This window comes from Podarcis muralis, chromosome 1, assembly GCF_964188315.1.
Source record: "Podarcis muralis chromosome 1, rPodMur119.hap1.1, whole genome shotgun sequence".
Taxonomy (NCBI): domain Eukaryota; kingdom Metazoa; phylum Chordata; class Lepidosauria; order Squamata; family Lacertidae; genus Podarcis; species Podarcis muralis.
Window position 1 is genome coordinate 50,133,424 of NC_135655.1, and position 15,700 is coordinate 50,149,123.

The window sequence follows — 15,700 nt, forward strand, 5'->3', positions numbered from 1 at the left end:
TCACAAAAGGCCACACAAGTGGAAGGATATTGGCATGGATGTGCCCCTTTCAGCCACTTTGATGCCAACAACAAACAGAAGGCTTTTCCTGAACTGCTTCAGTGTTGTTCTAGCAGTACATCTGCAGTAATGTTCCTCTCCCCATGTAAGAAAAGGGGTGGAGTTATTCCTCCAACCTAAGAATAACCTTGCTTTAAACTGTGAAGCACAAGAGATAGAGACCAGGGTCTAGTCTGAAGGCACGTGAGACAGTTATTCTCCTGGGATTAAATTGGTCTGGGTCTGGTCAACAGGCGAGGGAGGTCTCCTGAGAACCATATGCATGCCACCTTCAATTATGTGATAAAAAAATGTGTAATATAAATGTATATAAAAATAATTGTAAAAGGTCAAGCAAGGGAAAGGGTGAGCACGCTAACACAAAAAAAGAGGGGGAAGCGTTTTTCCAATGGTGGAAGATTTCAAATGGTGGAATAAATAGATTCGACTTCCAGCGAACATTGTGCTGATGTAACTGCTGCATGCAATAAGTACCTCAAACACAGAGCTGCCACATTCTGCGACATCCAGCCAGTTATGCCTGTTGGGCTCCATAATCATGCATTACAAGCAATTCTAGTTAGTGGTGTGTGGATTGCTAAAGAGCACAAGAGCGCTTATTGGAACAATGGAATTTAGTTGGTCCAGCCATGCACACAGTCCTCTCAGTAGAAGCCCAGTTAGAAAAGGAAGTGCATAAATCTGGACTGATGTATCCTTCTAATTAAAAAGAAATGCAAAAGACACAGTAATGTTCCAGAATCAACTAATAAGGAATGCAGACAAAGCAATCCAATTGAAGTTATCAGAAGGTCCGTTCCTAATGCGCACAGGTCCATCCTTAAACTATAGCTCAACAGTTCCAGTACAAGATTGTCAGCTGAAACTGGACGGTATGGTCATATTTAGAATCTTATCTGGGGTAGTTGTCCTTATCCTGCAAGTGAGCAGCTTCAGAAAGTGGTTAAGGGATAAAAGGGACATCCACCTAGAGCACCTTATCAGCTGAATCAACCCTGGCAATCAGTGGGCTGACAGATGTTACAAGAAGATAATTCTCATATCCAGATAATTTCAAAATCAGATGATTGCTGGCTGATGTAGACAAGTTTATTACCGACAGCATAGCTTAATACATGCTAATAGTACAAAAAGTTACCAGCTACTTTTTCCACCCTGTACAGTGTTGACAGTCAAATAGGGTTTTTTTCATCTAAAATTATTTGGGGAACTTTACAAATTTAAGTTTTGGAAACTTGCATTTCTGATATGTTTAACTCACTTTTACATTGACTTGGGATTTGCTTGTGAATTTGCTTGTGAATTTGCTTGTGTCTACTCACAATAAAAATCTATCTTGACTTTACACAAGGGCTTTGTCAATTGCACTGGCTTCTAGTCTGTTTTCAGGTCCAATTCAAAGTGCAGCTTGGGGTCAGGTTACTTTTTAAATCATATTTTTATTAAAGATTTCTTGGTTTACAAAAGTACGTGTAATGTCTCTTTTTTTCAAGTTACATTTTCTACAGATCAGTTTCATTTGTTGAGACATTAGTGTTACCTTAGGAAGAAAAGGGGGAAAGAGGTGGAGGGGGCCATGGTGAGTGGGGGTGGAGTTGGGTGGTGATGTTTCTATTTTACTTAATGTATGTGTGGGGTTTTGTGTCAGCGTCGCTTGTGCTGGTTCTCTTTACTATTCGCTTGTGTTTCTTTGCTGGTGAGAGAGGTTGGGGTTGGCCTAGGGTGTGCTTGTTTGTTTGTGACTGGCTGTGGTGAACTTTGTTTTCATATGTGAGTGGGGTGGGTGGGTGTTTTTGAATCAGGTTAGCCATATTGATTTGTATGCTGTTGGTGGATTCTTGTCATTGTCTTGTTGGGCTGTGTATGCGATAAAGGGGAGCCATACCAGGTGAAGGCGTCTTCTTCCATTTATCCCTATGTCAGTTTCAGTTTATTGGATAGTTTTTCTAATACAGTGGTACCTCGGGATGTGAACGGGATCCGTTCCGGAGTCCTGTTTGCATCCCAAACGGAACGCAAGACGCAACGGCACATCTGCGCATCTGCGCGTGCCGCGTTTCGCCGCTTCTGCACATGCACGTGACATCGTTTTGAGTGTCTGCGCGTGCGCGAGCGGCAAAACCCGGAAGTAACATGCTCCGTTACTTCTGGGTTGCCACGGAGCGCAACTCGAACGCGCTCAACCCGAAGCACATTCAACTTGAGGTATAACTGTAATGCTGTTTCCCATATTATTTGGTACCATTGGTCCATGCTTACTCCTGGGGGTCAGGTTACTTGAAGAATCACCTCCACCCACACGTGCCTAACAGGACTAAAACCATGTTTTGTAGCCCTTACAACTGTTTTTAAAACAGATTTTTTTTAAAAAAGAATAGTATTCTCTAAGAAAACAGCACGAGGAAACATACTTCTCGGTTAAGAATAGCTGGTGATACATTTGTTCCTTTCCATCTTACTACGGACTATATCCCCCCTCCAATATCTCTCTCACCTTCCCCAACATCCAGTCTGACTCAGAAGACCCACAGTTCTGCAAGCCACTGTAGTTGTGCATACTAACCTCTTCCACCCACACATGGTACTTCTAATGGAAAGCTCTTTCATCTTGTCATAGCTGACAGGTGGGAAGGCAGGGCAGGTGGACCCAAGGAGAAGCCTAGAGAAGACGATTTGCTAGTGGGCACTATGATTAAAACTTCAGATGAGTTCTGATTGTTATCAGGGACTTTTTCTGTCTAGAACATTATTTAGTACAATGGCAGAATGGGTAAAGCACACCCTGGAAAATACCTTGCAGCTGGTGGTAAGACTGTGAGCCAGAGGTTCAAAGATATTATCTGGCAATAAAAGATACAGGGCGTAGCTTTATTTAATTATTTTAATGCAAAGGAATAAATTTTTTAATTTATGTGAGTGATTAAAGAAAAATAACTCCACGCACCTGTGATGCCTCAGGGAGGAACGAGTCGTGCAACTCAGTCACACTCCTAAGTTAACAGCAACCAGGTTATTTTCTTCTCCTCCACCTCCCTCCCTTTCCCCTGCGTGCCCAAGTGCTGTGCTCAGTGATCTCCTCCCAGAAATTGTCTGAGCCAGCAACGGCACTCATTAAATCCAAATGCAGCATGCTAGTAAAAAGTCCTCACCTCTCACCTAAGAACCTCTTGCCCAATTACAACAGGGAGGGCTCCCCCCCCCCCTCCACACTTTGGTCTTGAAGATGCTCTTCCCATCTGGTCTGGTCCTGTGGCCAAGCCCAGAGATCTGAACACAAGTTAACTGTTCATACGCACACTTAAAGTGTGGAACGAGCACCTTGTAATCTGCATCTACAAGATGACACTGCGCAATCCATATTTACAAGTTTATATATCACAAAGCACAGTCTCATAATTCTGTAATAATGACAGCATTCCGTGTTAGAAGATATCTCCCAGCCAGCTGCAATTTCTGATCATCACAAGCAAATACATCTATTAGCTAAATGTTATAACAAATTCACTTGTTTTTAGAAGGCTTTGAAGAATTAATTAACACTGAAATTCTTCTATCCACCTCTTTTGAAGTTTCCCTTTCCCTTTCTCCACTTTTTTGTTCCTTTCATGGGGTTATTAAAGATAAGTGGTCCATTTAAAGTAAGATGGTACAAGGTTAAAACAGTTAATCAACCAATGCAGATTACATATTCAAACATAGATATCTATACAAGAAAGGTCAGGTGAGAGAAAACAGGAAGGTTGGTGGGTGAAGCAGACAACAAAGTTATCGTAATCACCACTTAGGTCTTATCAGTGAGACATGGTTATTTGTAACATTTTATTTTCATTGCCTCATTAAACCACAAATCTCGCTCTTAAAAAGGAAATAAATTTAGTATTAGTAAAGTTAATCTGTGTTCTGATCAGAGTTCTAACAAGCATTTTATCACACACCTGTGAAAGTTAAATCATTTGACCGCACTGTGGGCAGACAATGGGAAGCTGATAAGAATCAAGTTCTAATACACAGGATCCAAAGGAATCAAATGGTTCTGTTGCTCCGAGGTAAATCAGTAACCAAGCAGATGGAGGCACATCAAATAATGATTGGCATTATGGCAAATGCAGTACAGTACTAGTAGTGCTGAAGCAGAAAGAAAAGCAGCTGTGTTGCCCCAAGAGAGAAAAAAACACACAATAAAAACATCAGCCTTGGGGCAACACCTTTATCTGAAAATTGAAAATATCACAACATTGTGTAAAGGTTTTTGAGGTCTCCAGAATTCATCATCAGACTAGATGGTGAACAGGAATACCCATGGCAATGGTTGTTTTTTGTAATTACAGAGATAGAGAAACGACCATTGTATATATTTGCTTCCCAAGAGGTCCCAGTGTGACCTGATTAACATCTAATACAGCCATCTGATGCCTTACCCTGGGCTTGTCCACATTTTAGAATTTTTTAGCTGTTAATATGCTTTTCCCCCATTTGAATTAGACCAGAGTAGTCCACAGCTGCATGTATTTGAATTTGTATATGAAGAACAACCTTGGTCTTTCCTGTTCATACCAACAGGTATTTCCCCCTGTTTTTCAATTTGTTGATTCTATTATGCTAATTAAGTAGCAACAGGGTATGCCCACATATAGCTATGCGTGCACCTTGTTATGAAACAAATTCCCTACCCAACAGCTGTGCAAAAGCACACGGTCAAATTGGGCAGCTGTAAATTTGCTTATGCAGTTTTCTGGTTTTGTTTAAACCTGAGGGCTCAAAAGAAAATATCTTGCCATATAATACAAACACAAGAGTGTCATCATGCTACACTTTGCTTGGCCACACACAGGTGGTACTGTGAACTACAGTGTGACAATAGACTTCAGAGAGCTGTGGGGCCTTTACAGCAGTGTCTGAGGGCAGCGTGGCCTAGGTAAGCCACAGAGCAATGGTCATGACAGGTGAGGGCAGTTCCTCAGCAACTGTCCTGGTCCACTGCCGCTATTGTTCACCTCACAGCGGCTGCCATTTCAGCCTTCTCCTGTGAGCAGGATAGTTGCTGAACAGCTGACCCGATCTGTTGTGACTCTTCCTTTGTGGCTTATGTAGGCTGTCGGCCTCCCTTCATCAGAGAATGCATTGGAGAATTCCTCTGTGGCTAATTTGAGCCTACTTCTGCTACTGTTTCCCCCTTCCTCACAGGAGAAGCTGTAAGGGGAAGGGAGGCTTGGCAAGGTCCAAAGGGAGAGGGGAGGGAGATATCTATCTCTCTTTTGTGCCTTTCAAGCCTTTCCTCTCTCCAGGTAAGAGCACTCTGTTAATGTTCAGAAGTACCTGATTTGGGGGTTCCCCCACTCTCTGCCTCAGGCAGAAGCAGCAGCATGAGGTGGAAGGAGAAAGGTCTACTGGGTTACCTTAGGCAACTGAAAAATGGAGAGTAGGGGAGCAAGTAAAGGTAAAAGACCCCTGGATGGTTAAAAAGGTAAAATGCGGTCTTGACTATGCTACCACTCAGTGGATTTGTAACTGGCTGACTGACCGAACCCAAAGGGTGCTCATCAATGGTTCCTCTTCATCCTGGAGAAGAGTGACTAGTGGGGTGCCACAGGGTTCTGTCTTGGGCCCGGTCTTATTCAACATCTTTATCAACGACTTGGATGATGGACTCAAGGGCATCCTGATCAAATTTGCAGATGACACCAAACTGGGAGGGGTGGCTAACACCCCAGAGGACAGGATCACACTTCAAAACGACCTTGACAGATTAGAGAACTGGGCCAAAACAAACAAGATGAACTTTAACAGGGAGAAATGTAAAGTATTGCACTTGGGCAAAAAAAATGAGAGCCACAAATACAAGATGGGGGACACCTGGCTTGAGAGCAGTACATGTGAAAAGGATCTAGGAGTCTTGGTTGACCACAAACTTGACATGAGCCAACAGTGTGACGCGGCAGCTAAAAAAGCCAATGCAATTCTGGGCTGCATCAATAGGAGTATAGCATCTAGATCAAGGGAAGTAATAGTGCCACTGTATTCTGCTCTGGTCAGACCTCACCTGGAGTACTGTCTCCAGTTCTGGGCACCACAGTTCAAGAAGGACACTGACAAACTGGAACGTGTCCAGAGGAGGGCAACCAAAATGGTCAAAGGCCTGGAAACGATGCCTTATGAGGAACGGCTACGGGAGCTGGGCATGTTTAGCCTGGAGAAGAGGAGGTTAAGGGGTGATATGATAGCCATGTTCAAATATATAAAAGGATGTCATATAGAGGAGGGAGAAAGGTTGTTTTCTGCTGCTCCAGAGAAGCGGACACGGAGCAATGGATCCAAACTACAAGAAATAAGATTCCACCTAAACATTAGGAAGATCTTCCTGACAGTAAGAGCTGTTCAACAGTGGAATTTGCTGCCAAGGAGTGTGGTGGAGTCTCCTTCTTTGGAGGTCTTTAAGCAGAGGCTTGACAACCATATGTCAGGAGTGCTCTGATGGTGTTTCCTGCTTAGCAGAGGGTTGGACTCGATGGCCCTTGTGGTCTATTCCAACTCTATGATTCTATGATTCTATGACCCCTGACAGTTAAGTCCAGTTGCGAACGACTCTGGGGTTACAGCGCTCATCAGTCAAATTCAACTATGGGGTGTGGCGCTCATCTCTGCTTTCAGGCCGAGGGAGCTGGTGTTAGTCTGCATACAGCGTTTCTGTGTCATGTGGCCAGCATAACTAAACCACTTCTGGAGCACGGGACACCGTGATGAGCGCCAGAGTGCACGGAAATGCCATTTACCTTCCCGCTGCAGAGGTACCTATTTATCTACTTACACTGGTACACTTTCGAACTGCTAGATTGGCACAAGCTGGGGCAAAGCAACAGTTCACCCCATTACACAGATTTGAACTGCCAACCTTCTGATCAGCAAGCCAAAGGGAGTTGTCAATGAAGGTTCTGTGCAAATCTGAGGGATCAATTCTTGGGCTGTGGCCCGCTCCTTGCATTGTTTATTCTGTTATCACCAGATTGGGCACTGCTTTTCTTTTGGGTGAAGACAAAGGCCAAGTAGGTAGTTCTGCCTTCTCTCTTGTCACCCAATAGCATTAAATCTTCTCCACATAAAGGACCTACTACTACCTTGTTCTTCCTCTTGCTTTGAACACAGACAAAAAAGCCTTTAAAAATTATTTTTCACTTCTCTTGCAAATGTGGTAGAGCATACTAAAGGGGCAAACACTACAAAGAAACAACTGTCGTGTAACGGGTGCTCCCTAGCTTTACATGTAAAACAAGAAGACCAAACTATGAACTGAAAATTGTAATCATAATTTTCCTGACATTTTCCTTAAGGGGAAAAAACCTACCCACTCAATAAGCTGTCAAGTCCAGTGGGAGGTCAAAACACTTACATGCTGCAGGGAGGGGGTAAAAATAAAGCCAGCAAGCCCATTACATATTGCCATATCCCCTGTCTCTCCCTCACAGACATTAGGGCTCCACTATTGTATGTCTGAGCACTTTCTGTTATGCTGCTCAGTAAGAAAACAGGAGAAAGTGCTGAGGATTATGAAGCAGTTATTACTGGAGCTTAAGCACATGCCGCTCTTGCTGCAACTTTACTTACAGTGGAATCGTGTGTCTACTCAGAAGCAAGCCTCATTAATTTAATGGGACTTACTTCCAGGAATATGGGTGAATGATTACAGTTTAAGAGCTGTCAAGAGAACACTAAAAAGAGAAGTCAGAGATGGTGAACAACCGCCTCAGAAATGGACAAGGGATGGCCATTCAAATCTCTCGTATTAAGTTCTAAAAGGATTAAAACTATCACATAGCAAACAGTACTACTACATATATCATCCTGTTTCCAGTAGTGGTTTTTGTTCAAGCCTAGCCATAAGAACATTTTTCAGTGTTTTCAAAGCTGCTACTGCAAAAGTCCTACATTTAGAACTTCATCTGTAATTATCTTCAAAGCACATTTTATTAATTATGTTGCGGATAAAAACTGTACCAGATACATTTCCCACTTAAGCATATATTTTCAGGAAGAAACTCGCTGGCTGTTTCAAATAAAAGAATAACTTGGCTCTAGCATCCTGATACACGTTTCCTGGTGCCTAAAGGTGACAAGAGTGATCCATGAAACTAATATTTTGATTGCCAATCAGGTAACACTTTGACAGCCACTGTTCTGCAGTGTGTCTTTTGAGCAAGCGTAACAGACACAAACAAAAATGCAGGCACAAACTGCACCAAACTATGCTCGCCAAACGTGTCTCTGTATACACACAGGGTGTTAAACACTGTTATTAATATATCTGTCAATATCTGTATTGGATTTGAAATTTTTTACATAGATAGATGTTTTGACTGCTTTTATATAAAAGCTTTTAATTGTTTCTATATATGCAATTGTTTTATAAGTTTTATTCTATTGTTAAATTGCTTTGCATTGCTTCATATGAAATGATTTATACATGAAATAAATAATTGTGCTGTAAAAACTTTTTCAGCTATGAAAATCTTGATTTTTGTGCATTTATGTGACAATCACATGTAACCCAGTTGTTTTGCTTAAGCCTGCATAACAGCAGCAGAGCATACAACTTTTAAAAAAACCCCAACCTTATCCATTTAATATTCCACAGTTTTTATGCCAAAATCTTAAAACTGCTTTTTAAACCCAGGGAGTCTGGAGGTTAGTGGAACATTACCCTCTGGTCAGTAGGCTGCTAAGCACACATTTATTATAATGCTTTCATTTTCACGGTGCAGATTTCTTCCTTTAAATTGGGCCGTTTTTCAAGGTTTGTGACCTTATCTTCAAATGCCTGTAGCCAGGCTACTATAGCTGACACTCTAAAAACATGTCCTGCCACAATAGCTACAGTCCACTGAACTATTCAAGCTGTCAGCCAAGAGAGTGAGAGACACATGCACGTGAGGGCAGTTTTGCCTTGGCAGCTGATCCCATGCTGGCAAAGTTGAAGGTGCTGATAGTCAGGAACAAGCTGCGCTGCATAATAAGACCAACCTTTGTTGGTTATATGCCTCACTGACCGCAATGTGACTTACTTCTGAGTAAATATGTCCTAAAACATGTATTTTTAGAGCACTAAAAATATTTGACACAGTGCAAGTTTATCAGATACACCATTTCCTGTTTCAGCCACTGGGATTTGGCTAGTGTTACAAGTTTTGAAAGCTAAACCCAGAATTGGAGGGATTAATTTGGTTAGAAGTCCCACGAGGCAAAAGATATACACACCTGGGATGCAGCTCTTAAAGAATATAAAACTTTATAGTTCAGTCTGTTTGCTTGGAAATATGTCCTTTAGGGAAACTGGTTTCCCCCAACAAGTGGTTGTGTGTTTGTGTCTGTAGTGGTGGTGGTGGTGGTGGTGGTGGTGGTGGTGTGTGTGTGTGTGTGTGTGTCTTTTGATTTTGAGGCTTTATGTCATAATTCCTAAAGCACTGCCTCCAGAGCAGACCTATGGGTTTCAATGGTAATAATTTGATATTTTTGCCTCCTCCAGTCAAACATTCTGTCACGTAAAGCACAAAGTCATACCAAAACACAGGAGAGTGAATTTCTGAGTATCTCCTACTAAAAATTGCTAGGGTCATTTTGTTCATAACCATCACTTAAGACACCAGATACACAGGCAGAATTATAAATTCTATTCTACTGAACTGATTCTTTCCAATCATGTCTTAGATTCATACCAGACAGCCCTAAAGATTATCCAGGACAAGACGGGCAAATAACCAAGACAAACAAAGGCTCAACTATTGTATGCTGCCAGGACCGATCCTCTCCGTTTTACAGAGTTTTGTGACTCTGACACTTTGTTAACCTCAGTATCGCTCTTCAGAAACTCAGGGGGGTGCTCCTACACTGTTTGGCAAATGTGCTGGTCTGGCACGTCATTCAGCAGATAGTGTTACAACGCAGGGTATATGCTGCTGATCTGGGACATGTGTTGTGAGGCTATACAATCTGCCAGTATTTTACCACTAAGGACAACATGGGTCAAATGGAATCTAAATTAAGAACAAAAGAATTTCTCAGTCTTGAGCTCAACTGAAAACAAACACTTCTGTGTTTAGCTAGCAAAGCAATGCCAATGCACAACCTTTTACAGATAGCCCATCCTCATGCAGCCATGCAGCCTGGTATCACACACCCTTCTTTGTGTGTGCTCAGAATCAAATACTGGTATGTTGCTCTCCTCTATGATGGGAGGATGAGTGACTTCAAGTGTACCTTGCCAGTCAGTATAGGACAGCTGTGACACATTGTGACAATACAAGCCAGGGATGTCCCCCCTTTTTTTTAAGTGGCCCTGTTTTTTGCGCTGCGCATGCCATTTTGGACTGGTACACTGCACCAAGGCGCTAACATGCCTTTTCTACTCAAATCATTATCCCAGGGTCTCCCCACATTTTTTCAGTCTAAAATATCAGGAACATAGGGAGCTGCACTGGCCTACCAAGCTCAGTATTGTCTAAAATGGTACAGAAATGGCACTCCAGGGTCTCTTCCAGCCCTACCTAGAGATGCTGGGAATTGAACCTGGGACCTTTGGCATGTAAAGCAGATGCTCTTCCCCTTCCCCTTCCCCTATTCTCTTACGACTCCAAACTAAGTTAGTTGCATTTAGGACCCACTGAAAACCATGTGAGAACTCCAGTCCCGCTACTTTCAATGGGAACTACGAGTAGCTAACCTACAGCACTAACATCCTATACATGTTTACTCAGAAGTAAGTCCCACTGATTTTAATGAGACCTATTAGCCCAAGGTATTTGGGCAGAGAGTTGCAGCCTTAGTCTGGAGCCGATGCAGAATCTTTAAGCGTTAACTGTGAATGCAATATTAATTACTATGTTTCTTTCACTAAAGTACTTATTATTTCTAAACTCCTTGCCAACCAAATAGTTAAATGTACGAAGGCAGGAGAGCAGGCAGGCAAACATGAAAGAAGGAACAGCTAGCTAGAAGAAAGAAGAAAGCATCAAACGCATCTGCAGTGCCCCAAGAGCTCGTTTTCATGTGCTGAGAGTCAAGGGCTCTCTGACTGGCAATGGCAGAACAGCTGCACCCCACAGCGCTTCCCTTTCGTAAGAGACGCCACAACTCTGGCATCAACCAGTCCCAGGCTTTACAAAACACAGACCTTCCCTGGCAGGGGGCTCATGTTCTCACATGTCCGCTGCTGGCACAAGATGAAGGGGAAAGGGATTCTGGTAGAGAGGGGAAAGAGAGGAACTTAGCTCAAGAGAGAAAATAATTAAAAGTTTCAAAATCGCTCTGAGAAGAGTAAGCCCTCCATTAGACCTGGAGTTGGAAAAGAGCTTCACTGAAAGGGCAGCACTTCATCAAAAGAACCAAGAAATCAAAGCTATGAAGCACATTCAGATATGGTAGAGCTTTGAACTGGGAAAGTTCCTCATGGAACAGCCATACATTCAAGCCGCTCCACCTCAGCCCCACATCTACAACGGGGAGATACTGATGGGCTGCTACCATACAGAATGGTTGTAAGGATTACTGAAGTTCTATATTTAGAGTACATTGACCACAGCAGGTTTTTAGTTGTGTACCCTTGGCTTGTATTGTTTAATGCTATTCCCTTTCCAGCTGCTGCTTTGTTTGCTTTTAGCAACCACTTTTCTAGTGGTCCTCTTGACATATTAAGTTAATACCATTTTCTTATGATATCTGGCTGCTATATGTGTTTTCAAATATTGCATGATTACAAATATTGATTTCATTTCTTAATGAATCCATTATTGAAATGCATTTTGAAAGGCAGGACATTAGCCTTAAATAAACAATCATACCTAGCATTAATTTCGTTAATGTTTCTTCCTCTGCGACATCCTGAATTTTAACAAGTGGCTGAAATACTGTACTCTTAAGCTAACAAAAAGGGTTAATATCCTCATCTTCAACCCCATCTTTAGTCACTCCACATTAACTGCTGCTTTCATATCAAAATGATCCTGTTTTAAGTTTACATTCATTTTTCCTTTTCTGCAGTCAGTGTATCCCCTATAGGTCCTTCCTCACAAGTTGTTTCTGCTTCTCTATGGAAAATCTTCCTCAGTGGTGGCTTGGGCCCATTGAGAATAGTAACCAGGCTGAAGGAAGGGAGGCCAACAGTAGGTGGAACCAGAGCCAATGACAAATGGAGCCTACCAATTCTAGTTTTGTCTAGAGATGAGAAGGCACAGATCCATTTTTTAATCAATTTTTCGGGGGGGGGGGGGGACGGACGGACTGACTTTTTTTTAAAAAAATAAATGAACAGAAAATTGGGGTAGGCCTGTTTACCCTCCCCCGTTTTTTTATGGCTTTACCAATCCCCTGCACCCTTCATATCTCTAGTATTGTCCCCATCCACCTCTCTGTTGAGTTCTACAAAGCAACACTGAGACTACAGAGGAGCAAGCTGACAGCCAGTGCCACCTCTAGGCTGCTTGTAAGTTAGACTGCTCGCAAGTAAGAATGCAGGCAGGTGCCGGCTGACTGAGGCTAGACTGGGAATGGCGAAGCAGTCTCCCATTTGCCCTAATGAACTAGTATCCACTATTTCCCCATATTTAACAGACTCAACTTTCTGGGTCCATTATACTTTGAATAAAGGCAGCTCTGTTCACTACATGGGGGCAGGGATTCAATGCTTTCATATAGGATGGCAGTCTCCATATACAAGGGTAAGGAAGAAAGGTTCAGGGCATTCAAAGTTTTTAAATAGGATGGCAGTCTCCATATACAAGGGTAAGAAAGAAAGGTTCAGGACAGGTTGCACCACTCCCCAAACATCTATGCAGTTGATGGGGGCAATTGCATTACCAATAGGAAACAGTCAGGTTTTTAAAAAGCCCCTTGCTCTTTAACAACTGAACATGAATGGCATAAATGAGAACACTGAAATCCAAACACAGGACAGCCTTGTTCTGTTAGCTCAGTCAGTTACAGCATGATGCTGATAATGCCAAGGTCACATGTCTGATCCCTGTATGGGTGCATATTCCTGCATTGCAGAGAGTTGGACTAGATCAGAGGCAGGCAACCTAAGGCCCATCGGCTGGAAGCGGCCCATGAGGGTCGCTTAACTGGCCCATGGGCAGCCCCCGAACCGAGCCGCCCACTCAGTGAGTCCCCGCGCACTGCACTAAACCAGCGCAGCGCAGGGACTCTCTTCCGCGTATCCAGAAATCGCTTCTGCGTATGCCCAGATGCCAAAAATTGCTTCTGCGCAGGTGTGGTTTTCAGCGGCTGGGCATGTGCAGAAGTGATTTTCAGCCTCGCGGACATGCACAGATGCGATTTCCGGTTTCGCGCTGCGCTGGCCCAGCCCACAGAGGATCTCCACAGGAGTGATCCGGCCCATGCCCAGTAAGCCTTACCGACCCCTGGATTAGATGACCCAGGAGGTCCAACTCTATTATTGTACTATTCGGTATGAATGAGGTTCTAATGCAGAGGTATGGACAAGACCCAGGTGCCTCCGTAGTCCAGGCACCTCCAAGCACAACCTTGATCTCTAGTCCCTGAAAATATGTCACAGAATGTGTAACAGAAAAATATTGCAGCACAAACTGACACAGGGGGTGTTCACTACAACAGGGTTGGGATGGGGGTTTAAAAGGACCCAACTTGCTTAGTTCCTTCTCATGTGTGTAGTGGGGAGGGGGACGACTTACAAGACACTTCACCCATCCCAAGAGAGAGGAGGCTGAGCTTGGAGTCTCTTCAAAGAACACCTGATACACAGCCTGGGGCAACAAACAGACTTCTGAATGAGATTAACATGATTTGGTTTCTCCAATCACAATTACCTGTAGTCTCACAGCCAGTTAATTCTATTAACAAGGCCTTGAGAAACACAATAAAGCACCTGGAGAAAGGCTGCTATTCTCTCCAAAGAATTTTTTTTAAACAAACCCAGGTCAATGCCGAAAGAGATTCAAAAGCACTTTCCCAAACATTGCTTACTTTTACTGGATACATATTAATCAAACAAACCCTTAGTCAACAGCTTTTGAGAAAATCATATAGGCGCTCCCCCACACCCCTGAAATAAAGTAACTCTTTAAAAAACAACATACCTGAGCATGATCTATACAACACAGGGACGGGACAACCAACTTATTTTTTACTACAGCAGCGGCCTACTTTTGAGAGAACTGAAGTTCCCAAATTCCATGCAGAACAGAAATTTAAGGCAGGTAAAAGTCAACAGATTTTTCAAACAGTTTCCAAAAAAGTATGCATTTAAATGTAGGAGCACAAGTAAAAGGGATGAATGGGCTAAACAGGTAAGTAGATCAAATCCATCCATTATTATTTAGGAGATTATGACCTAGATTTAAATGTATAATTGAGAACTAAAAGCAGATATTCAAGTTTAGGGGACAAAAGGCCAAGATTTGTATGGCTGGGATGCCTGAACTTCAACATAATGACATGAAATTATGTCTCCTCCCACATAACAAGACCCTAAGATCTGGTTCGCCAGAAGCGGCTTAGTCATGCTGGCCACATGACCTGGAAGCCGTACGCCGGCTCCGTCGGCCAGTAAAGCGAGATGAGCACCGCAACCCCAGAGTCAGCCACGACTGGACTTAATGGTCAGGGGTCCCTTTACCTTTAAGATCATCTTCCCAGGCGTCATGGCCAGATGAAGAGGGGAAGGCCAGTAGCTCAGTAGTAGAACATGCACTTACTTGCAAAAGGTCTTGTGTTCAGTCCCTAACATCTCCAGGTCGGGCTGGAAATGTCCCCTGCCTGAAACTCTGGAGAGCCAGTGCTAATAGTTTTGCTGACACTGAGCTAGATTGACCAATGCTCTGACCTAATATAAGGCTGCATCCTATCACCCACCCTTGATGTGGGCGACTACTAGAGAAGCTGTATTTTCAGTGGTGGAGAGGCTTGCCTGGTGCCCAAGTTGTGGTCCTTTTAGCACCTTTTTAGTTTCTAAAGCTTTTCAATCTTAATAAAAGTAATTATTATAATAATAATTATTATTGTTTCTTAGATTTTTTTGCACTGTAGCCTTCCTCTGACACTATTTTCACTCTGGTTTTATTCTCTTATTGTTTTTAGTTTTACATTTGTGTTTTATGTCATAGTTTTATACTTTTGGTCTTAATTTTTACTTGTAAACTGCTCAGAAAAGCTTTGTTTATTGGGTGGTATATACATGTTATAAAAAAGGGGGGGTACATTCTTTTTAAAAATCGAACACACAGAATCATCATATGATGGCTGAGAAATTTGCTCTGAAATACTAGGGGGTAAGGGAGCTGGCTTCAATTGCATGTCCACTCAACAGAGTTATGGTTGGCCAAATCAAAACATCTGAGCCTTTCTTTCCCACACATAAGATGTGGCATAACAATGACCAACCCCACTGGATGGAGCAAGATAATGAGCATTCAACTAATAAAATTAGCCAGTTTTATACAAGTTAAAAAAGATAGCAGAGCTGGATGGTGCTTTCCCACAGACTGGCTTATCCAGTGCCTTCAAAGAAAGGCTTTTCCTTATGGGGCTGTTACTTATTTGCTTAAATGAGTAGATTTTGAATTTTGTTACTGGAAAACCAAGGGGTTATCTCCTGATAAGGAGCTTATCGGGAGTTCCT

At 42.7% G+C, this 15,700-nt stretch overlaps 1 protein-coding gene across 5 annotated transcripts in view; it reads right to left on the bottom strand.

The window, feature by feature from the left end:
- Nucleotides 1-15,700, bottom strand: part of CSTPP1 (centriolar satellite-associated tubulin polyglutamylase complex regulator 1) — a 129,719-nt gene that overhangs the window by 91,693 nt on the left and 22,326 nt on the right. Inside the window, exon 2 of one of the 5 annotated variants that reach the window (XM_028726652.2) lies at nucleotides 2,854-2,900. The exons of the other annotated variants lie outside the window; for them this stretch is intronic. The gene's annotated coding sequence lies outside the window, so the exon portion shown is untranslated. The remainder of the gene's footprint in view (nucleotides 1-2,853; nucleotides 2,901-15,700) is intronic. 5 annotated transcript variants of the gene reach the window in all.